Source organism: Belonocnema kinseyi, chromosome 9 (assembly GCF_010883055.1).
Source record: "Belonocnema kinseyi isolate 2016_QV_RU_SX_M_011 chromosome 9, B_treatae_v1, whole genome shotgun sequence".
Lineage (NCBI taxonomy): Eukaryota > Metazoa > Arthropoda > Insecta > Hymenoptera > Cynipidae > Belonocnema > Belonocnema kinseyi.
In genome coordinates, this window is record NC_046665.1 from 9,886,833 (window position 1) to 9,902,637 (window position 15,805).

General features: G+C 32.7%; 1 protein-coding gene across 6 annotated transcripts in view; it reads left to right on the plus strand.

Moving 5' to 3' along the window:
* The window catches only part of LOC117180242 (uncharacterized protein CG4449), a 555,967-nt gene that overhangs the window by 128,525 nt on the left and 411,637 nt on the right, over window positions 1-15,805 (plus strand). The gene's annotated exons all lie outside the window — the stretch shown is intronic.

The following is a 15,805-nucleotide window of genomic DNA, read 5'->3' on the forward strand; positions in this document are numbered from 1 at the left end:
TGATATAAGTCTCTCAAAGTTTGGAATATAGAAAATAGGACAATAAATTGCGTTTGTATATTTAGTTCGAGTAGTAATTTTGTAAAAAATTATCCGAGTAAGAAGTAAATGTGTAAAGTTATTTTTATTTTTTTTTGCTCTCTAAGTCTATACGAATTGAGTTGCCCTGTTTAGAATTTGAAAGAATAATTAAAAAGCACTAAAGAACGTTTGTATACATGAATTTCTTTATAATTTCATAGAAAGTTTCTTTATAAATTGATCAAATAGGATATTACCACTCGAGTTGTAGAACTTTGCAGATAATGTTTGGTTGGATGAATTTTTTACTTATTGGTTCGTCTATGTTAAGCACTGACACAAATTTTGAACTAAATCGTCTCAGCATTAAAAAAATAAATATAAACATAGGGTGGCCGCTGAAATGGGAAATAACCGGGAATTTTATGAAACCGGGAAAAACCGTGAAATTGCCGTGAATTTATTTTTTTAACGGGAATTTTACACATTTTTAGAAAAAAACTTCCGGTCAACTTTGATTTTAACCGTTTAAAAATAATTAGTTAAATTGTGATAAAATGTGAAGTATTTCACTTTACAAATTTTCCATTTTAGATGTTTAAGCTTACATTTGAATTAAACGAATTTTAAAATCGAAGATTTTTTACAACAAACCTTGTTAGCTGATCAACTGTGAATATAAATTCATTAAAAATTTTTAAAATTGAATTCACTTTAAGATTTAAAAAATAAATAATAATTCATTGTACGAAATGATTCGGCATCAGTTCACAACTTTAGAAGTTCTAGATTGTAATGTTAAAAATTAAACTATTTCAATTGGAACGTCTCAAACAAGTGTAAACGCCGTATTGGAATGTTATAACCTATTTTTAATTTAAAAATAGGTTCGAAATAATATATTTATATTTAAAGGCTTTTATTAAATTTCTGTCCCAAATATTCCATTTTTAAACCATGTAATTTGAAATTTTTTAATTAACAGGGTGGCCACATGTCAGGGAAATGTCAGGGAAAATAAAGTTTGTCAGGGAAATGAAGCAGCTGTCAGGGAAAATATAAATTTATATGTTTTTATATTATTTTGGAAACACTTCCTAATATCAATATAAATATTTTTTCAATGTACATTCTTTAAAAATAGAATTCGATTCTTAGTTTTTTATTTGTAGTTATTTCTTTATTTACAGTTTGGATACATATCCTTCAGTTAGTTAATCAGGTGAGAAAACTCAGCGGTTTTATATTGGGTCATGAATCGCTTTTGTAAAATTAAACCTTATTTTAAAAAATTACCCCCTGTAATGAAAAAAAGTATTAAAAAACTGATAGGCTAAATTTTTTTCTATTTTTTTGTTTTCCAATGTGATATAAACACTTTTGTCAAATCAACCCTTATTTTAAAAAGCAACCCCCTGTGCTGCAACAACGTATTTAAAAAAGCAAACTTTTTAATTGGAAAACACTTATAAAATATTAACACTGTATTTTTAAAGCATAACTAAGGAGCAAAATTATGGCTGATGCAGACTGATGCAAAAAAATGTATACATTAAATTCTGGGATTTTGGTGCTCCTTTTTTTTCTGTTCTTTCTTTATTTTCCAATGCCATATAAATCGCTTTTGTAGAATTAACCCTTTTATGAAAAAGAAACACCCTGTAATGAAAACACGTATTGAACAAAGTCGATATCTACATAGATGGAACTTACTTATAAAATAGTAACATGGTATTTTTAATCATAATTATTTCTCATCAAAGTTATTTTTGAGTGTACATCAAATTCAGACCAATTTTGCGACAAGGGTATTTTTCTGCGAATGCTAGAATTTCATACCTCAGAGCATTGGGTCTGTCGAATTCCCAGGTGACTGATATACCTGGATATGTTCGAAATTTGAGAAATTTTGATAGTAGCAGATTCGAAAAGATTCTCGAAGACCTTCTCATCAAACTAAGTCATATTTCACGTTAGGGGCGGTTTCCTGAAACAGTTGGAACATAATTCCTTACCATGTTAACCCGCTGGAAAAATCAAGTAACCGAACTAACTTAATAAAATCAAATTTTCACAATTTTGAATCTTAAATATTTATTAGCAGAAACAACACAACCCTGTATTTGAAGGAGATAATAAATTAGTGCCTTGATATTATGTGACAATTATGCACATGACGTAAATGTAGATGCCCAGCATCCCTAGTGACACGACTGCTTTTTAGGGGTTTAAAATTATTTCAATTTATTTTTAAAAAGAGTTTTAATCACTATTTGGAAAAATTATTTTAGAAAAAGTCTTCTCTCAAAAAATTTTCAATCATTCTGAAAATTTAGATTGTACGTTATATGAAAACGGATTTTTGTCGTTTAAAATTTGTTGTGCTGGAAGTTATTTGAAGGCATTAAAAGATGCATAGAAAAATGTAAATTATATTTTTCGAATATACATACGAGTTGTGTTAAAAAAATAAGGTGACTTTATGGTTTTCTCAAAAAATATTCATTTATTCCTCAATATTTATGTTGTCCCCTTCAAAGTAATCCCCCTCAGATATAATACACTTGTGCCAACGCTTTTTCCGATCATCGAAGCACTTCCGATAATCATTTTGTGGTATAGCCTTGAGTTCTTTCAGCGGTGCAGTTTTTATCTCCTCAATCGTTGAAAATCGATGTCCTTTCATGTGTCTCTTCAGTTTTGGGAAAAGAAAAAAGTCACTGGGGGCCAAATCCGGTGAATATGGAGGCTGAGGCATGACCATGGTGCTGTTTTTGGTCATAAAATCTTTCACAAGCAACGATGAATGAGCAGGTGCATTATCGTGATGCAAAAGCCACGAATTATTTTTCCAAAGTTCCGGACGTTTTTTGCGTATCGCCTCTCGCAAACGGCGCATAACCTGAAGGTAATGATCCTTATTGACCGTACGACCTTGTAGTAAGAATTCCTGATGCACTACGCCACGATAATCAAAGAAGACAGTGAGCAAACCCTTCACATTTGACCGAACTTGACGTTCGTCTTTGACATCCCCTCGGCCTTCTTGGAACAGCTTGTACCACTTATACACATTTTTCTTACTCAGAGTAGACTCCCCATATACAACTGTCAACATTTCAAGTGTTCTAGAGCACTGGATTCCATTTTTCACACAAAATTTAATGCAAACTCTTTGCTCCATTTTTTTCGAAAGAAGAAAATCGCCGAGCAAACCAAACCCTTCTAACCTTTTACGCCTCTGCCAGAAAAACAACACGAGCTAAATAGTCAAAACGGTGAACATATGATCGTGACGAGTGTACCAACACAACAAAACAAAAAATTTAAAACTTGAATGTACGTAGCCCGCGAAAATTGAAAAGTCACCTTACTTTTTGAACACACCCTGTACTTTTGACTGGAAAATAATTTTGTATAAGATGTTGTAATTTTAGCTTATACATTATGGGGGTTATTTTTGTAAAGATTAGGGGTGAAAAATAATTATGCTTGAAAGTAACATTTTTCTATTGCATAAGTAAGTTCCATCTAGGTGGATAACTACTTTTTCCAATACGTCTTTTCATTACAGGGTGTTGCTTTTTTATATAAGGGTTAATTTTACAAAAGCGATACAAATTCGGGGGTTGTTTTTGTAGCGATTAAAAGTGAAGAATAATTTTGCTCCTCATTTATGCTTTGAAAATACTGTGTTAATATTTTAAAAGTATTCTCGATATAGATAGTTTCTTTTTTTTTAATAAGTTTTTGCAGCACAGAGGGCTGCTTTTAAAAATAAGAATTTATTTTTAAAAAGTGTTTCATATCACATTGGAAAGCAGTTAAATAGAAAAATAAAATAGCCTAGTCATTTCTAATACTTTTTTCATTGCAGGGATCAACTATTTTTAAATAAGAGTTGATTTTACAAAAGCGATTCATAGCGCATTGTAAAGCAGAAAATAGCAAAAAAAATGACCTAGTCATTTTTTGTAATTTCATTGATTTTTAGAGGTTGCCACTGAGTGACGGCAAGCTAGCGCCGCCCTGTTTTCTCAAAAACGAATAGTCATTATAATATTCAATCTTGTAGCCACCCTGATTAAAAAAAAGAACAATTACCTAATGTTTAGAAATACCTCACTGTTCATTAAAAATCAGTAACTATAAATTAAATATTTATAACTGAAAAAAACAGTAAACTTTGAACGTAACAGTTTTATTGTTCTATTTAACAAATTCTAATTTGTCAGTCAAATTGTTCAATTTTGATGTTATAAATAACAATTGTACGCCTATTAGTCTTGGGGCCATGTGATCCACCACTATATAAAGTGTCATCTAGTATTCCAGCAGAATAAATTTATCGTACGGTTTATCTGATAGATAATGATTTCGGGTTGATCTACTGTATTTCATGTGCTGTCACAATTATATAATACTGTTGCTGCTGTGAATCTGTCATATTATTAATTATTAATAAATAGAAGAAGTGCACTACTGAGTCTTCCTGTGAGGAATAAAGATAAGTGAATTTTCAGCTCATGAAACTAGAGTTATTATTCACGGTTATTATATATTATTTTAGTTTAATTCGTGAGTTTATGAAAAATTTCCTCTGCAAAGAACACGAACAAAATTGTGTTTCAAAATTGGAGTTTATTATTTCACTGCAGTGGAATATAAACATTACCTCTCAATCGAGCCTCACAACTTTTTCTCATGGTCTTATTTTTATTTGATATTTTATTTTTTATTCTGTTACGTCATAACAAAGAATCTGAAATGTGATAACTTTGAAAAAGAGTTATTATATACGGTTAATATATACATCAATTTTGTTATCAATTTATAGGTTTATGAAAAATTTCCTCCAAATCAACATCAGCGAAATGTTATTTTAGAATTGGAGTTTTTTATCTCATAACTTTTTGTCTCGGTTTTATTTTTATTTGACATTTTATTGTTTATTCGGTAATGTTATGACAAAAAGTCTAAAATTTGACAACGATGAAGCAAGAGTTATTATTTACAGTTATCATAAACTCATTTTTTTTTTTAATTTGCGGGTTATAAACAATTTCCTACGGAAACAAATATAAAAATAACCTGTCAATGGATCCTTACAACTTTTTTTCTGACGGTTTTATTTTTATTTCATATTTTATTCTTTGTTCTGTAATTTCATAACAGTCTGAAATTTGACAACTACGAAACAAGAGCTTCACGTGCATAAAGCGTATACGGTTTTGTATTCATAACGCGATTAGCAATTTCGGCCATTTCTTCAATATCTTCGTAGAAATTATCACCCAAATCAACATCGTAAACATTTCCGAATTCCATTTTGGCAGCATTGTTCAACCTCACTTTTTCTGTATTTCGTGCTTATCTGCTAGATAATACGTTATTGGCCACTTTGGCCGGTCGATAGTTAACTGACTGGTAACTCCCGCTTTATCTGTCAGATAGCGCTATCCAACGGTGGATCAACAGGAAAGTATCCTATCTGCTAGATAAATTTATCTGCAGCTTTTATCCAGAGAACAGGCTTCAAAAGTAAAATAAAATGTTTTAAGATTGCTAGGAAAATTTACTATGATTTTTTACTTTGAAAAATTATTTGAAATTCGAATAATTTTAACATTTTTAAACATTTTTTAAGTTTGAAAAAATATGAAACTACATGTAGATGTTTCGAAATCTTGGAATAAAGTTGCTCGAGATGAGATGAGTAGTAGCATACCTACTGCTTACTGCCCTCCGGCCTTCTAAACACTCCGGCGAAGCAGTACCTACTGCCCGCAGGAGTTTCGCAGGACCTACTGCAAACTCCTACCGGTATTTTTCTTCCCGTCGAAGTTGAGTGAAAAATCTTTATTTTTAGAAATTTCGTGATTTTGGTTTATATTTTTAAAATAAATTTCATCTTATTTATTGAAATATCAAACATGATACTTTTTATTTGCGGGTTTATCTTTTCAGGTTGAAAAATTAACTTTTTATTAGAAACGCCTTTTGTTTTGTTAAAAATTAATTTCTTAATTGAAAATGTAATTAGTTTTACGACTCTTTAAGCTTGACCTTTCTTATTCAAAAATTGTCATTTTTTGGTTAAAAAAAAAACATTTTCTTGGTTTGAAATTTCATGTTTTTCCAGTAAAAATGTATTACTTTCTTGGGAAATTAATTTTGGATGAATTCATATATATATATTTTTTTAATTCAATTTTTGTGAGGGAGATTCGTCTTTTGGCTTGAAGGTTCAACAATTTAGAAAAACTTCTATTTATGACACAAGTGAAAAATCTTTATTTGTTGAATATTCGTCATTTTTGGTTTACATTTCTTTTATAAATTTAATCTTGTTAAACTGTTTAAACTTGTATGTTTCTGTTTTCGGCATGAAAGTGTGAGGTAGTGGGAATTGTTGATGCTGAGTTTTTTTGATATTTGTGGTTAAATCTGAGGAGTAATTGTAGAAGGGTTTGGATGTGACAGATTAATTGAGGGATTGTGAGATTGAAAAGGGGAGGTAGATATTTTTGAGGTTTTAGCCAAATTTACGTGCAAGTTGAGGTTAGGTTGTTTGGAGATTTTTGACTGGGCGGGAGGACTGGGTTGATCGGGTTGGTAGCAGCAGGGTTGTTTAGCGACAGAGAAAAGCGAGACAGGTACCAAACCGCGGCGATAGATAGAGGCAGGGAAGGATAGAAGGCGAGATCGTTTGAACTGGATTCATGGCTAGCGGAGGGAGTGTTATCAAGGATAAAACAGATCTAGAGCAAAACCGATCTAGAGCAGGAAGTCTTTAGTACGCCGAAAGAGGAGATCGAAGAAAGGAAGGCGAGGGGGAAGTACAAGAAAACTGTAGAAAAGGAGAGATTAAGAGTAAAAAGCGTGGGAGCGATTGAGGCTTTTATCAAAAGGAAGAGAGGGGAGAGGGGAAGCAGTGAAGATAAGGAAGATATCGGTGCACGCTCTAAGAATTAAAAAATCTTTATATCGCCGCCGTAAAAGCAGAATTTGGTAGGGAAGGATGATAATAGTAAGGGGGCTGAAAAGGGCGTAGATAAAATTGTAGTTCCGATGAAAGAGGAAAGACTAAAGGAAATTAGCGAAGTGATGATAGAAGTAATGGGGATTTATGAAGAAAAGCAGGAGAAAGGGGGAGAGGCATTAAAGAACGAAATTAGACGGGAAATGGCTGAACTCAAGAAAAAAATAAATGGGAAGAAGTCAGGGAACAGTTGGAAAAGAGGGTGCAGGCGTTGGAACAATAACTAGAGAAGCAGGAAGATCATAATAGAAAGGTAAATGAGAAGCAAGATAGGATAAAGAAACTAGAAAGCTCGAACCAAGATTTTGGTGGGGGTTAGAGTAGGCATACGGAAAAGGAAAGAATGAGAAAAATAGAACAAAAAATACAAAGGAAAGAGAGGGAAGAAAGAAAAAGAAACATAGTGATAAAGGGTATAAGATTAGAGGGGAAGGGGCTGAATGAAGGAGTGAAAGAAGTACTAAAAAGGATTGGTGCGAAGGGAGAGATCAAGGATGTGAGAATTTTAGGAAGGGAGGAGCGAACAGGGGAGAGAATGGTATTGGCGAGACTAATGAAAAATGGAACACAGGAGGGATAAGTTAAGAAAAATAGCAGAAGAGGAAAGAAAAAAGAGAAGAAGAACATGAGTTAAGTATGGGAGAATACAGATAGATGGGGTATGGTGAGATTGGGATGCAGAAAGGGAACAGATATGCAGGAGAAAGCAGAGGTGATGAAAGAAATGACTGAAGAAAATAAAGAAGAGATTAGGCTAATAAGAGGTTGGAATTCCATTGCGAGAACAGGAGACAGAGGAGGAAGGGAATGGAGAGAATAGAGAGGAAGAAAATCCAAAGATAAGGTACTAAATGGGGAGGGAAGAAAGTTGTTGAAGAGCTTGGAGGAGTTGGGATGGTTTATCTTAAACGAAAATATAGGAGATGAGAAAGTAATATATACACACTCAGGAGGTGAAAGGGGAACGGTAATTGATTATGCGATAGTGGATGATGAGGTAAGAGAGAAGGTCAAGAAACTAGAGGTAGGTGATTATATTCATTCGGATCACTTTCTCTTAATAGTGATATCTAACAGACAACAAAGTAATGACAATATGAATAAAAGGGGGAAGAGGTACAAAGTTTAGGAAAAAGGGATTGGTCAAGGGAAGAAAAAGAACAGTTTAGAGAAAGGGTCAGAAATATCAAAAAGGGAGAGTGAAATGTGGACGAGAAGATAGAAAAAATGATAGGAGAAATAAAAAAAGGATTGGAGTGCACAAACAAAAATGTAGTTAGTAAAAAGGGGAATAGAAGTGGATGGTATGAGGACTGTAAAAAGAAAAAAAGGAGGTCAGAAAGGAATTAAGAAAGTGGAGTAAAGAAAAAAGTAAAAGCGTAGTAAAGGCGTAGAAGGCTAGGACGGAAGAACAGGTATGGAAGGTAATAAATAGAGAAAGAAAAAGATTAAACCAAGATATCCAAATGGTAGAATAGAAGAAATATTTGTTGCATTTGCTAGGAGTAGAAAGAAAAGTTAGAAAGGGAGGAAAATATGGTAGAGTAAGAGATGAAGGAGGGGACATAAAGAGGGAAGAAATAGTTAAGGTTTTAGAAATAATGATAGATGGAAAGGCATCTGGTATGGATGAGATTCCAAATGAAGTATGGAAATATGGAGGGGAGGAACTAGAGGAATGGGCATGGATAATGCTTAATCGAGTATTGTGAGGAGAGGGGTGGTCAGAGTTATGGAAAGGAGTAGTTATACTAATAGTCACGAAGTAATAGTAAGGAGAAGAAACAGTGTGATTCGAAAGCATGGCAACTTTTTCGGAGTAGATGTACTGACTTTTAAGTGAAATATCTGGGAGAACCACGAAGATGCACGACGTACTGTCGCCAATAGCCGAAAGAGTTACCGCCTACTTTAGCGCTAAATTTGAATGATAAAATACTTTGAAATTAAGATGTCATCAAATTCGTGTAATTTAAAAAATCGGAATCTGACATGAAGGTCCCAGTGATATTTACAAAACTAACTATTTATAAATATATTCTGTAACAATTACACAGGCCAACATGGTTTTGCTGTTGAAAAGTGGGTCAGAATAGGCACATCACGTCAGGATTTTAAGATGTTTGAGGTTATGTACCCAAAAAATGGCGTTTTTGGCTACTTTTGAGGCTATATACAGAAGACAGAATTTTTTGGGGGATTTTTTCTTTAGTTGTATCATGTAGTATTGCTCTTTTTTTTTTAATTTGAGAGTCGCAAAGTTCAATTACCATTTTTCTTGACCAAGTTACGCCAATTTGAAAGTACGAGATATGTCCCATTATGTCTTGAGCATTTGCTTCAAATACTTTGAGGCAGACATTTTCTACTGGGTGTTTTCTCTTGAAAATTTGTACTTGGGCGTGTTCGGGGTTGTTGAAATCCCAAAAGACTGTGTGTCTTCTGTACGTAGACTCAAAAGTAGCCAAAAACGTAATTTTTTGAGTACATAACCTCAAATATCTTAAAACCCTGACGTGGTGGGCCAATTCTGACCCCGGATTCAGATTCTGCGTAAAAAATTACTTCGGAAATCACCATCCACTTTCCACCAACAAAACCATGTTGGTCTGTGGCATTTAAAGCAAATGCTCCAGACATAATGGGACATATCTCGTAATATCAAATTTGCGTAACTTGGTAAAGAAAAATGGTAATTGATCTCTTCGACTCTAAAAATAAAGAGAAAGATCAGTACTATGTGATACAACTAAAGAAAGAATCCCAAAAATTTGGTGTCTTCTGTACATAACCTCAAAAGTAGCTAAAAACGCCATTTTTAGGGTACATAACCTCAAATATCTTAAAATCCTGATCTGATTGGCCAATTCTGACCCCGGATTCGGATTCCACGTAAAAAATCAATTCGGAAATGACCCTCTGCTTTCCAACAGCAAAACCATGTTGGCCTGTGGTATTTAAAGCAAATGCTCCAGACATAATAGGACGTATCTCGTAATTTCAAATTGGCATAACTTGGTAAAGAAAAATGGCAATTGAACTCTGCGACTTTCAAATTAAAGAAAAAGAGTAGTATTATATGATGCAACTAAAGAACAAATTCCAAGAAAATTTGTGTCTTCTGCACTGATCTTCAAAAGTAGCCAAAAACACGATTTTTGGGGTACATAACCTCAAATATCATAAAATCCTGACGTGATCGGCCAATTCTGACTCGGGATTCGAATTCTACGTAAAAAATTACTTCGGAATTGACACTCCACTTTCCAACAACCGACATGACCCCATTATTTGCAGGCCTGTGTTATTATTCTGTACTTACGCTTTTGTAAAAATAATGTTCATTAACCTCTTTGACCAACTTCAAAATGCTGTTTCGAATTAAAATTTCAAATTGAATTCATCAAAATTATAGTATTTTTCATTTCAAAACCTAAAACTCGCATAATTTTAAACTGTAAAATTTCCAAATTAAAAACTCTTTAGTTTAAAATTGAAAGTTCTACGTTTTTTTAGGAATTAAAATATTACCCATACTGCTTGGTCCACCTTCCCACCAGCCTTGCATCTCACATTCTTGTTTTTTTACATCCTCGTATAACAGACATTATCTACAAAATTATTACAAAGAATATTATTAATGTTACGAAAATTACAGAATTGCAATCGACACCACTCAACCTCTAAATTACTTTTGTTCAACTTAAAAAAAGCACTTTTGGAAAGTTTATATGCAAGCTAACTCCGAATTAAATTATGCATTAAGTACTTGGGGCTTCGAAATATATGTACCTTTTTCAAAATTATCAACAAAGAAAGAATAGTACATAACATGGCACGAATACAACTTTTGCTTTGCCTCACATTGAAATTACAGCCACGACACTCGTCTCTCAGCATTATCAGATCACGCAGATATACCACTCACAAGTTGGGAAAGCCATCTACTCCTAAAAAGTTGCCACGCTTTGCAACCGCAAATGCATTAGCGTGGCTTCTCCTCATTATTACTTCGTGCCAATAGTGTAGAAAGAAAAAGGAGAGGAGATTAAAGATTATAGGGGTGTGGCGCTGTTGCCAACACTGTATAAGGTATATGTAACTGTTTAGTGGGAGAGATTGAAGATAGAAGTTCAGGAAAAAATTAGAGCCACTGAATCAGACAGGGTTTAGAAAAGGAATGGGAGTAATGAACAACATATATGTTCTGAACTATCTAGTAAATAAGAAGATTAAAAGGGAAAAAGGGTCAATGATAGCAATGTTCGTGGACTTAAAGGCGGCGTTTGACTCATTCGATCGAGGCGAAGTAGAAAAAGAACAGCGAGAATCGATCGAATCTGTAATGTAGGAGCTTCGGGTGAGCAATGCGCTGAGTTGAGGCGCCGGACAATATGTGTTGGGAAAAATTAAACACTAATTATTTAAAAAACAAATCTCGCATGCTCTTAAATTTAAACAGCGCATGTCAATAATTAAAGTAACAAACATTGTTCATACAATAAAGTGCAAAAGTCAAGGATGATGAACGGTTAAAGTTACGATAATGCTTCTCGCATACCAGTATCAGTACGTGATCAGTTGGAAACATAGATTTTAATAATTATATACTTCCAGCATAAACAAAATTGATTCATTCATTAATTTTTAAAAATAACAATTTTGAGCTTGCAAACTTGGTCCGCTAGAGTCAGTTGTATAGGAAAATATAACTTCGATGGCAAATCTCCATTTATTTGTATCGACCCTTTGTAAGAACGTATTATAACCGTGCCTTAAACAAAAATTATTATCACAAGATCAATTTCATTAATTTGTACTAAAAGTTGTTTTTTTGAAAAATAGTCAACTTATTGTAAAAATTATTCATATATAATTTTAAAAATATCTAATATGAGAAAAAGATTTCCGCTTATAAAAGTTTGTAAACAGAAAGAGGATCATTTTTGTATTGTTTTGAGTTCTTCACCTTCATTAAATTATGAATTTATCTTATAATCTAAAAACGATTTTGATTTATTGCTTCCTAATTGCGGAAGCTTTGTGATAATACATTTTTTGGATTCCGGTAAAACATCATAGAAACATGTTTTGAGGTTGTGGGAGTAGAAATATAGGGTTGACAGAAAATCTGTATGCATGCGTGCATATATAAATGTGTGTGTCTCCCTCTCTCGCTCTCCCTCTCTGTGTGTGTGTTTGAGCGTATGCCGCTCACCATATCTCGCCAACGCTTCGACCGATTTGTATCTCACAAGTCTTATTTTCTTCGTTTTTTTTACAGCGAAGGCGGCTGAAGAAAAATAATTTAGTGATTTTTGGGTTATGTTCATTTTATAACCTAAAAACGATTTTGTCGTATCAGTTTTTTCAATTTTTTATGACTTTAAAATAAATTCACCTCTATAGAACCAAATGAATTTGAAGGAACTTTAAATTTTTCTTCATTTACAAGATTAAATATTTAGGTTATGTTCAACCGTTTTATTTTTATAACCTAAAAACCAACATTTTTTCAAATCACTATAATATCTTAACTTGTATTTGACATAACATCAAAAAGTTTATACGAAAAGATAAGTAGATCCCATTATTCTATTGATCGTTTTTAATTTTGAATCAATTCGAATGAATCGTTTTCTGCTTGTTTGAGGTTATGTGATTTTTTTTCAAACTACCGTATCTTGGAATTTTTTTTTTATCAATTTGGATGTTACCTTCTCGTTTTTTCGGGCTTTCCCTACCGAGAGAAATCTCTGAGTTTTCTTTAGCGAAATAGCCTAGCCCGTTTGAGTCTATAAACAGAGTCGATTTGAAACAAAATAGTGTCGGAGATAGTTTGAGAGATTGGGGTCCTTTTCAAGATCCTTTTAGTGGCCCTTTTAAGAGTGGTGCGACAGTAATATAATGTTCCTTTTGTATTCGTCACGTACCGTGCGGCCAGAGTTATTTACAGTAGTTGGTCGTGGCTAATCCGCTATCCCTTTTTAAATTTCTCTTCAAATTATTAACACTTTTTTCTTAATTGATGAATTTTCTCATTATACTTATTTATAATTATAACTTATATACTAATATACAGTTTTCTAGTTGAATTCAAAAATGTTGTCTTTTTTGGCGTATCTCATTCCATTTACGAGAAACGTTTTATTAATTTCAATTTTAAGCATTAAAAAAAAAGTTAGATATCTTAAATCATCGAAACCCGTAGATTTCGAATTATTATGTTTAGGCTGTTAACTATGAAATTAAAAAAAAAATAAACTTCTAAATTTTAATCCTGAAGCTTAACAAAGGAACCTTGAGTGTCGGCTACTCTATTGATATAGCTTTTCTGCTTATTATTCATGATCGAATACTTATTTCAATATCAGACTCTCTGCTTGTTATTTATGATCGTATTACTATTTCAATTCCGGAAAGGACATTTTAAAGCCTTTAAAACATTTAAAAGAACTACCTGGACCTTAAAACCTATCTACCTGAGTACCTACGGAGAATTTCTCGGAGCTTCTTTCACCTAAAGAATTTTTAGTATATACTCAAAGATTCTTTTCGGTAGGGTTGCTCTAGTTTTATACATAGAAAACAGTTTTTTTAATTTTATTTAGTGGTTCACTTTTTGTGGCCAATTAAGAAATCGTTTTTTTCGAGTATTTTATCAGATTATAAAAATATATTTAGTACGTGAAAGTGTAGTTGGAGGAAGCTTAGTGTCAATTCATTGGCAGTAGTTTTTTTTTCTACTTATTGTTTTCAATTTTTCAAGATAAAAAAAAATGCTTTTTTCATTTTTATGTTATGTACAAGCATTTTTATTTAGTAACCTAAAAATTACTAATCTTTTAAACTTTTTTTTCCTAATTTGTGTATAACATAATTTTAAAACGAAAAGCTCGTGATAATGAAAAACATAAAATAATAGAAGAAGAAATTTTGCTTTAAATTATTCAGGCGCACATATTTGTATATTTTAAAGTTTGTCGACTTTTAACGTAAAACCAATTTTGTAGCAATATTACAATTAAAACGTAAAACCAATCAATTTTTTAAATACTGCAAGTGTAGAATTATTATAATCTATGTTTGCATCTGATCACGTACAGATACTGGTACGCGATAAACTGCGTAGTTGCAGGACATACGAAGTTAGACAAACAATCGGCTTGCATTTTACATTGCTAACAATCTAAATATTACTTCATTCGATCAGCTGGCGTTCCTTAGTTGATCCGATAATGTTCTATATCTGAAAATATCTCATTACAGCATTATCGTAACTTTAATCTTTCATCATCCTTGACTTTTGCACTTTATTGTATGAAGAATGTTTGTTACTTTAATGATTGACATGCGCTGTTTAAATTTAAGAGCATGCGAGATTTGATATTTGAATTATTAGTGTTTATTTTTTCCCAACATCCAGCCGAGTCGAACGGAGCAAGGCGTAGCGTGCATATCTATATTGACGCACTGTTGTTTAGACGCCGAGATTTCGCGTTTGAAAACATTGAACGGGTCGGATTTCGCTTTGCCCCACCTAGCGCTGTTCGATACTTCGTTGTGAGCATTTCATACTGGAATACTGGAATTGATTCAAGAGAAAAACAATTCTCAATGAAAAAGTGAATTTTTTCAACAAAATTATTGTTCTGTGTAGAAACGAGGTATTATTGAAAATTTTTAATTATGAATTGGAACAGGGAATTTGAAGAAAAAAAATTATAATTCTTACCATTAGTTGGAATAGAGTTTTCGAAAAGAATTAAAATTCTGATTTTTAACAGTGAATTTTTCGAAATGCATTAAAATTCCGGATTTCAGTAGGGAATTTTCAATTTTTAACCAATTCTGAGCTGAAATTAGAATTTTAAATTGTTTAATATATTATAATTTTGAACATTTTTAAATACATTGAATGATTTTTCAATTTAGAGCATTGAAAATGATAACGTGGATTTATATTTTTGGAACTGAATTAGAATCTTTAAACTCTACAATTAATAAAAATTTTAAATTTATAATTTGGCAGTTTGACTGAATTTAATTTAAAAATATGCAGTTAATCGTGCACACCGTCCTACTACTTCGGCGGCGAGAAATTCCAGTGCACCGTGATTTACTCTGCGATTTTAGAATAGTTTGGTGTTATTTTTCTTTAAACTCCATTCAAAAGCTTCAATTCTGTTTTTTGATTTGACACAAAATTCTTAAAAATTACCTTTTTACCGACTCTACATGGACTGACCCTCTTAAACCGGTAACCATGAACAATAACATTTGCACATTTGTTTCAAATCAACAGATCAGTATCTGCACACACGTAACCTGTCAATATTTTTGAAGTTTTTTTTTAGCAATTTCTAGCGAAGAAAAAAATTAACTTTCAACGTCGATAAAGTAGAGATCACCTGACCTATATCTCCTATATTCCAAAGCGTAAAACGATATATCATTACTTTTGGCCATGGAGAACACCACGACAATAATTTCATATCCGAGCTTGGTCACGTTATCTCTACTTTGATACCCCCCTGAGCAATCAGAATAATTTATTATAAAATAAATGCAGGGGTTGTAATCAATGGGAGTGATATCTTGTGTTCGAGAGGAAAAATTTAAGAACCGTAAACGGAAACTGAAAGGTCCGCACAAAGGGAAGGGAACCGAGGGTTTCGCGGATCGTACCCAAAGAGAAAAACGCGGAGAAATCGCTCGCCGATCCTAGGCGAAACGATCGAG